The 9,351-nt window shown below is 45.7% G+C and overlaps 1 long non-coding RNA gene across 2 annotated transcripts; it reads right to left on the reverse strand.

Moving 5' to 3' along the window:
* Positions 1-1,690: 1,690 nt before the first annotated feature.
* LOC145723307 (uncharacterized) lies at positions 1,691-5,730 on the reverse strand. 2 transcript variants are annotated; one of them, XR_014148238.1, is made up of 3 exons: positions 5,479-5,730; positions 3,610-3,775; positions 1,691-1,954 (listed from the first exon to the last, which is right to left on the reverse strand). It is a non-coding gene; the product is annotated as an uncharacterized LOC145723307 (long non-coding RNA). The 2 variants fall into 2 exon arrangements; XR_014148237.1 differs by lacking the exon at positions 1,691-1,954 and adding an exon at positions 3,127-3,506 and having other exon boundaries at positions 5,479-5,714.
* Between the last annotated feature and the right edge of the window lie 3,621 nt (positions 5,731-9,351).

A 9,351-nucleotide genomic window follows, 5' to 3' on the forward strand; every position in this document is an offset into this window, starting at 1 on the left:
CTGCAGCCACTAAACCCCATTGAGTACTTGGAATATGTATTTTTCAGGGACTTCAGCTCTCCAACCCATACCATTTCTCACTAAGTTCTTTATGTAAGCCAGGCTTCAAATACATTCATTCATTCATTCATCCACCCATTTATTAATTCATTCCACAAACGTTTGCTTCACGCCTGTTCGATATGCTTGTTTCTGAACGGGAGAAATGATCTATAATTTCTATGTCCTGTCTTTTAGTTTTGCATTTCATTCCACGACTTCAGGTTGCTGTGCGTCTAATTTCTTCATCTGTAACGCGGTGGGTAAAAAAGTCCTATTTCCGGAATTAAAGAACACGAACTCCTATGACAAGGTAAGTGTGCAATAAATGTCATTTCTCTCTTCTACTGAAAATTGATAATAAGATAGGTTACTTAAGGATACGAAAAGCCCCGGTAAAGTGGAAGTCCCAACTGCTGTAGGAGCCCATTATGGGGCGGGGAGAATTCCCAGGAGGCTGAGGTCATACCTGACGGGAGGTCTGAGGAAGGTTTATAGAGGGGGAGGGGAGCACACGGAAGATTTGGAAGAGGGGTTTTTGACTGGCGGAAGCTGGGAAGGAGAGCCCCTGCCTAGAGAGCTGTTTGGACAGAAGAGATTTCGGGGTGCAAGGTAGCATCAGGGAAGACATCTGGGGGAAACTGTATGTTGCAGACAGAGAGGACAGCAGAGGAAACCTGATCTGGATTTGGATCCTGACTCTACCCTCAGGAGCTGGAGAGGGCTGGAGGCAGATTGCTCAGGCTCCGATTCTTACTGGTGAAAGGAGGATTCTAGAACTTATGACAGGGTTACTGTAAAGATTAAATAAGAGAGCATATGTAATGGGCCTGGCACCTAGTCAGTGCTCAGTAGAGGTTTGTGTCTCTGTTTGGCCTAGATCTGGAGAGGGTTAAGACAGGAGGGTTCTGGTATTTAAGAGCAGTGTTGGCCAGAGGTAAGAAGTTGGCCAAGTGTACTGTTAAGGTGCCTCCAAGGGAAAAAGGAGGCATCAAAATAATTGGCCCATTAGAGAAATGACACAGATCACATTTGTAGTTTTAGCATCCCACCAATTTTCTAGAGCTAGAGTATTTATGTAATTGTTGGTTGGATGAAGCTCCACATACAAAATGGATTCCTAGCAAGCTCATAACCATTGTTTATTATTCCATTCGCGTTCTCTGAGAGTTTATAAGTGCCAAGCATCTAAAATCGAGTCTGCTGACGTGGGTGGAACTAGAGGGTATTATGCTAAGCGAAATAAGTCAATCAGAGAAGACAATTATCATATGATCTCACTGATATAGAGGAATTTGAGAAACAAGACAGAGGATCATAAGGGAAAGGGAGGGAAAAATGAAACAAGATGAAACCAGAGAGGGAGACAAACAATAAGAAACTCTTAATCTCAGGAAACAAACTGAGGGTTGCTGGAGTGGAGGGGGGTAGGAGGGATAGGGTGGCTGGGTGATGGACACTGGGGCGGGTATGTGCTATGATGAGCGCTGTGAATTGTGTAAGACTGATGAATCACAGACCTGTACCCTTGAAACAGATAATACACTATATGTTAATTAAAAAGAAAAAGAAATACAGAAAATAAAATTGAATTTGCATTATCATTCTCCCCCTCCTCAACTCCACAGCTTAAATTAGGTACTGGAATATATTAAAATCAAATGCCGGCATTGGAACAAAATCAGACCAAGAACACGTGTTGAGTTATTGAATTTAGATATGATTTGAGAGGAAAAGAGGAGATGAAGCTTGCTTTGCCATCTGTCTCAGTCCTCACTCTGGACCCGGGAGCATAACCACCTTCAAGCACCACCATCAGTGGGGTGGGGAGGGGGGCCTGGTTCTGATGGCCAGCCGGTGTGTGGCTGCTGACGTATTTATTCCGGATAGCCATCTTTGAAGTGGATGTCTCTGCCTTCAAAGCGAGAAAAGAGAAAACCCAACTGTCAGGGCTGACACTGCAGCTGACCCTACCCCCGTGTTGTAATGACCCACTTATGACCTGTTAGTCCACCCCACCGCACAGGGAGTTCTGGGAGAGCAGGGAGCATGACTTCTCTGAATCCTTGCTTCCTCTCACAAGTTGTCTACACAGTTTTGAAATCCTATGAACAAATCTCATATCAGTTAGAATTAGCTTTTGGTACATGTGGCAGAAAACCCAAAATAACTGTGAATTTTAAAAAGACGGAAATTTGTTTCTTGCTCATGCAAAATAAATCTGAAGTTAAGTAATCCGGAACTGGTAGGCAACTCCACATTATCAAGCACATGAGTTATATTTCCACCCCGCCAACCTTAATGCTTCATTTTCCAGTTGCCTCATGTTCCAAGATGGATGCTGGAAATCCAGCCATAACATCCACATTTCAGAGGCAAGAGGGGATAGAGTAGAAGAGCAGATGTGTACCTCCCAACCGTGTTAGCTCCATTTAAGCAGAAGTCCCACAAGCACTTCCATTTACGTTTGAGCGTATTGCCTCTCAAAACAGAGTCAGGGGTCTTTTACCAAGAAAGAAAAGAGGGAATAGGTTCTTCATGTCAAGGGACAGTTCCAGCCAACACCTTTTTCTTTTTCTCCTGTCGTTGTCATCTGTCCAGTCTTCTGGTGGCTCAGAATCTAAAGTCTTAGAAATTCTGAGATGATGTGCAGAATGCAATGCAAACTTGTTAATAGGCAGTTGAACTCTTGGTTCTTCTGTCTTTGGGATGTTCCTTTTCAGTTTCCTCTGCTGACTCCCCCTTACTTCCCAGATGACCAGGTATTGGAGTCACCTCCAGAAGATAAGACCTCTTCTCTACCTACATTCACACTCTAGGTGATTTCATGTGCCTTCTGTTCGTGTGAACTCTGGGATCTTCCAAATCTGTACTCCCACCCCAACATCTCCATAACTCCTGGCCCACAGGTACAACTGCTTACTCGATGTCTCGGCTTGGATGTCTAGGGGCACCTCACCCTAACATGCCCCCGCTGAGCTCCCACTACACTACCCTGCAAAACATACCCTGCTCCTCCTGTCAATTTCCAATGTTATGGTTGGAATGGCCCTTGTGGCAAGATACCCTTCAGCCACAACCATCAGGAAACTTTGAAAACCTAAGTTTATTACTTGCAAAACATGGAAATTACACAGCACCCTTGGGGCCACACAGAGAGGTTGCAGGTAGAGAGTGTGAGTGCAAGCAAGCATGGGGGTTCTGTGTTTATTGGGGTCCAGGGTGGCGGCCTGGGGTTTCATGCGCTCGCTCTTTATTGGTAAGTTCCAAACATAAAAGCTGGAATTTAAAGAGCGGGAAGAGAAAAAAGAAGTGGCCCAAATGGTCAGTTACTGAAACCAACCAAGATCTCCAAAACAAAGGAGCCTCAGTGAGGTGGGGAGGGGGGCCTGGTTCTGATGTCCAGCCGGTGTGTGGCTGCCGACATATTTTTTCTGGATAGCCATCTTTGAAGTGGATGTCTCTGCCTTCAAAGCGAAAAAAGAGAAAACCCAACTGTCAGGGCTGACACTACAGCAACTCTGTCTTTTGCTCAAATAAAAAGTCTTGGCACCATCCTCCCTTACCCACCTCCAATCCTTGTCCAGTTTGGGCGAGACGGTCTCACCATGTTCACGGCCACCACCAGGCTGCTCCAGACTGTTATCTCTTCCCTGGATCGTCAGAACCACCACCTGGCTCTCTGCTTCCCTTCTGGCCTCCTAGAGTCCATTCTCAGCACCGCAGCCAGAGGGAGCTTAACGACAGGATGGATGTGTTGTGATTGTCCTCCCCTCACCATCCTCGTGTCTCAGAGTGAAGGCCAGAGTCCTTATGTTGGCCTGACCTGATCTGGCTTGGACCACCTCTCCCACGTCATCTTCCACCTCCCTGTCCTCACTTGCTCTGCCCTGGAACCCCTGACCCCATGACCAGGCCTCAGACAAGCCAAACCCATTCCCACTGCGGGGCCCCTGCCTTTGCTGGCTCTACCCGGAAAGCTCTCCCCCACCCCGATGGCCACACGGTTCACCCCCTTGTTTCTTTAAGTTTCTGCTCAGATTAGTTACCTGACCGCATAGGCCGCCCTGGCCACCTCTATAACGTCACCATATTCCCCACCCTGGGGATCCCTGGCCTTACTCCCCAGTACTTATTTCTACCTGAAATTTTATTTATATATTTATATATTTAGGAGGGTAGGGGAAAAGCAGGAAGCATCCCTGACATCTAGAAGCTGACCCTGCAGGTACAGTTAGGCCTCGGTGTTCTCCTGTTGAACATAAAGAATTTCACAGAACATCGGCATCAGACAAGGGCCACTCTTGACCATGGTCGGTCAAGACAAAAGCAAGACCACTCCATAATCATGTCTGAACACAGCAAATAATAAGCATTGTCCCAAGTCACAAAATCCCAACCATCCACCCGTCCTAGCTAATATGAGTGCTGTTTATTAATTACAGCTTTGACCTTGATCTGGTCTCCTTTTTTTGGATACGATTTATGGAGATACCCTATCATAACATACTCATCCCTGCTTTCTCCAGCACCCAATCTAGAGCAAACCCCCACTTCCTTGGGCCCTTTCCCAAACCACCCACCCAATGTCTAAATCCTATGCAGGTTCTTCTAACACCCTTGTACCAGGGTGTGTGGTCTGTGTCCTTACAACAAATAATAAACCCAACTTGTTCGTCTCCAAGTGTTCCCAGATGACAGTACAAACCCACACACACTGAAAGTACAAATACATACACATCCATTTTATTTGGCCTGGCGATTGGCTGTTTGCTCTCCCAGAGTATAAGTTCCATGCGGGCAGGGGCCTTGGCTTGCTGTTCCATGTATAGACCTAGAACAGTGTCTGGCACATGGTGGGCTCTCCACGAATATTCATTCCATGAATTGGGAATGAATTGCATGTAGCTTCAGGTGCAGCGTCAGCCACCATTCAGTCGGTGGTTTCTGATCTCAGTGTTGGATACATTCGACCAGGTCTTCAATTTGGGGTCAAGCTCCCTACAGACGGAACTCCTGGTGTGATGGGGCTGCCCAGGGCAGGGCTGTGGCAAGATATGGCTTTGTCAGCTTCGGCTCCCAAGGGAGGGGCTGGGTGTCGATGATTGCCCTTCTTGGGGAGCAGCTGGGATCAAGGTCACTGATGAGTCACCGCTTGGACTCTGGGTGCATAAATGAGCAGGGCAGGGCTGGGTCTGGCAGAGACAGAGGCTGTGGAAGGCGGACGGTGTCCTGCCTTCACCTGGTGGCAGTGTGGGGACTATATGAGGAAGAAGTCCTTCTGAGCTGTCTGCTCCTTCCACCCCCAGGAGTGGGAGCCACTTGGTGGCGATCTCCCTTCAGCAGTCCCCATGAAGCCCCTTCCCCCAAATGTACTCTCCTCGTACGATCAAAAAGGCCACAATTTAGACCTTTACTTGCTATCAAAAGCATACTCACGCTTCCATGCCTTACAGGGCATACTGGTGCTATGGGAAGGCCAAAGGGGTGACTGTGTCCGTCTGCGGGTCACAGAGACACCAGGGAGGAGCCTGCAATGTCCAGGGCCCAGCCTGTGATGTCAGCAGCCGCTGAGGAGCTGGACCGAGGGGGTGGGAGTGAGCTGCAGGAAGGAAGATAAGAGAACATCACAGAACAAATGCCTCCTTTTAGAAATGTGGGCTGGGGCCTGTCCCACTCCCTTCCTTCCCAGGAACCAGAAAGCAAAACACAGTATGGAACAATGGTCAATAAACAACCGCTGAAACGCAAAGCAGTGGGTATCGTGGGCTATCTTTGGAGCCCCAAGTGGGAAAAAAATCAGAAAGTATGCTTGTAAAAGCATGTATGTAGATGAAGACACCATGTGAGGACATTCAGAAAAGGGACTCAGTGGTCCTCCCGGGGGGTGGGGGGGACAGGTGGTGGGGCCCGTGAGGGACAGAGGTGGAAACAGCACTGGATAGTTGGACTGTTTGATTTCTGAGCTGTGGGCATCTATTGCTTCACCAAAAAAGAATTTAAAAACAAAGTCAGAAGCTTAAAAAATGAAATCCTATGCAGACTAGGGTGGGAAAAAGGGAAGGTTAAAGGAGATTTGTACTCTGTCTACGTGGTCTGGAGTTTTAGAAAAATATAATCCGATTTTCTCTGTATAATTAAAAAATCATGTTTAATACAGGAAGGGAGTCAGGGAGGGAAGAGAGAATGGCATTTGGAGACAGCCAGAACAACCTGTGTTTACATTCTGGCTTTGCCACTTACTGGGTGACTATGAGCAGGTTATTCTGCCTCTCTGAGCCTCCATTTCTCCATCAGCAAAATAGGAAGAATAGTAAGAGTAATATCGTAGTTTCAACTTTATAGGATTCTTGAGATGGTTAAATTAATCTGTATAGAGCACTTAGCCCAGAGACTTGGACCTAATAAACCCTAAAAATATTAGCAGCACTAGCTACAGCTGCAAGTAAATGTCTGTAAAGGGCCAGGGAATGTCCCTGGGTTACTTAGCATAAGTGCTCAATTAATTATAATTATTATTTGGGAATATCATCGTAACTTTGGAGATGTGCTCTGGTAACTCCCCAGCAGGGAGGGGGCAGGAGCCTTGTACCTCTCACTTGCCACCCCAAAAAATCTGTCCCATTAGGGGTCTGATCCCTCCAGTTGGTTGTGGGGGAGTGGCCTCCAGCCCTGAGGCCCTCTCCCTGGCATCCATGAAAGCTGCGAGGAACATAGGAACGTAGCCAGGACAGGACTGCAGGATTCCTGGGCCTGGCTCCAGAAGAGCTTCTCCAGGGAAATCCACAGTGTGCCCTGTGCAATTTTGTTGCATGCTCAAATGGCTCCATGCATAACTGGGAGTGACACCTAGTAGTTGTTTAAAGGCCAGAGGCTTTGTTCGTTGATGCGTTGTTTTCAAAATGTTTATCAAATGCTCAGCATGTTCTAGGCACAATGCTGCGAGATGAGTTAGTTCCTGAGGGAGATGGGGCTCAGAGGTGAATAAATTGTCATCCTATTCTTTAAAAGAAAACAAATCATGCCCAATAGGGCAGAATATACAGGAATTGCAAAATGACACTAAGAATGCTGTAGAGATTCGGATATAATGTTGTGACAGAGCAGGGGAAAGATGAGTTTTGGAGGCGTTTGCCCTGGGCCCCTGCTGGGTGAGTTGAGTTTAACGGGGCAGAGAAAGCATTCCACGGTGAAAACAAAGAGGTGGCATGGGAAAATTGCAGGGATAGCTAGCAGAAAAGAAGAGATGCCCTTGGGAGGACTATGGGGGTATAGGGAGTGGGGAGTGCGGGGTGATGGGGAGAGGTGAGAAGACTAGAAAGATAATAAATGACTGACTCCTGGTTATTGTCCAGCTGCAGACCCTACCAGGCCCATAATATAACAGGCCTTCCCATCACATGAAGAACCACTTGAGCAGATAAACTGTTAATGTTTATTCACACAAAGGGTTACAGCACAGCAATGAGGTATCTTTATGTGTTAACATGGACACATCTTGAAAACAGTGGTGTTGAGTGAGAAAAGCAATTTGCAAATGGATACAAAGAGTACCATCACATTTATGTACATTGTAAAATCTTACAAAGCAATGCTATGAAGTACATGCTGTTTGCAGATCGTTGTTTATATTGTATAAATGTAAAAACACAATGTATGCATACACATGATATGCTGCAGTATAACAAAATACTTTGGGAACTTCAATGGTATTGAAGATTTTCTGGGAAAATACAGGTTGTCAAAGCTACCTCAAAGATACATGAAAGACAAGAAGGGCTCAATGACCTATTTTACAAGTTATTGATAAAAGGGTCAATCCACCAGGAAGACATAGTGATTCTAAATATGCATGTACCAAACAATAGAGCCTCAAAATACATGACGGAAAAACCGAGAGATCTGAAAGGAGAAATAGATAAATCTACCATCTTGGTTAGGGACCTCAATGCTCCCCACTCTGAGGGAGCAACTGATAGAACTACCAGACACAACCTCAGCAAGGATGTAGAAGATCCTAACGGCACAATCCACCAACAGCCTCTCGTTCACATTTATAAAACACTCCATCTGACAACAGAATAGATATTCTCTTTAAGGTGCCCATGAGACATTCACTAGCACGGATAATATCTTGGACCGTAAAACAAATGTCAACTAAAAAGAGAAATTGAAATCATACAGAGTGTGTTCTCTGACCATAATGGAATCAAAGTAGAAATCAATAACAGAAAGACAAATAAAATCTCTAAACATGTAGGAATTAAACAACACACTTTTAAATAATCCATGGGTCGAGAGGGAAGTCTCAAAAGAAATTAAACAAAACAAAACAACACAACACAATCAAGCTCCACAAGATATCTGCCAACCTGATATAATATTAAAAGCCACAGAAGTTCAATTCCCTGCAAAACCTGTTGTAAACAGAGAACCCAAGGTCTTCACAAGATCCTGTTTGGCAGACTTAAAAGAGGACTGATTTGTGATGTGCCAGCAAGAAAGTGACCCCAATTTTCTCCCTCACAGAAGAAAAACAGGAAACGTACATTTAGCTGGTGGACGACGTTCCCTACACCCCCTTCTTCCAACATAATTTCTTACTGACTTTCCTCCACAATTGGCAGGATGTCTGAGCATGATGTCTCGGATGTACACCTGAGTTTGGAAGCATTTCTTTGTGTTTTCTTTTTTTTATACAGGGCGTGGTTGAGAACCATCTGCCACCGAAGTTGTTCATCATTTGTATAAGGGTGGGTCATGGGGGCGCCTGGGTGGGCTCAGTCGTTGGGCGTCTGCCTTCGGCTCGGGTTGTGATCACGGGGTCCTGGGATCGAGCCCCGCATCGGGCTCTCTGCTCCATGGGAAGCCTGCTTCTCCCACTCCCACTCCCCCTGCTTGTGTTCCCTCTCTCTCTTTCTCTTTCTCTGTCAAATAAATAAAATCTTTAAAAAATAATAATAATAATAAGAGTGGGTCATGGGCAATGAATCATGTACACTTCTGATATTAAAAATGACACAGAACAGAATGTCAACAAAAAGACAACATATCCCAGTATGTGGGATGCAGCGAGAGCAGAGTTGAGGGGGGAGACTGGTAGCACTAACTGCTGACATTCAACATGAGAAAGAGTCTCAAGTTAATAACCCAAGTTCCTGCCTGAAGGGATTAAGAGAAGAAGAGCAGAAAAAAATTCACAGCAAGGAGGAGGAAGGAAGGAATACAGACAAGAGAAGAAATCAATAAAATGGAAAATAGGGAAACAATAGAGAAAATTGGTGGAACAAAAATCTGGTTCTTGAAAAAAAA

The sequence above is a fragment of the Leptonychotes weddellii genome, chromosome 9 (genome assembly GCF_054177405.1).
Source record: "Leptonychotes weddellii isolate Sample4059 chromosome 9, ASM5417740v2, whole genome shotgun sequence".
Taxonomy (NCBI): Eukaryota; Metazoa; Chordata; class Mammalia; order Carnivora; family Phocidae; genus Leptonychotes; species Leptonychotes weddellii.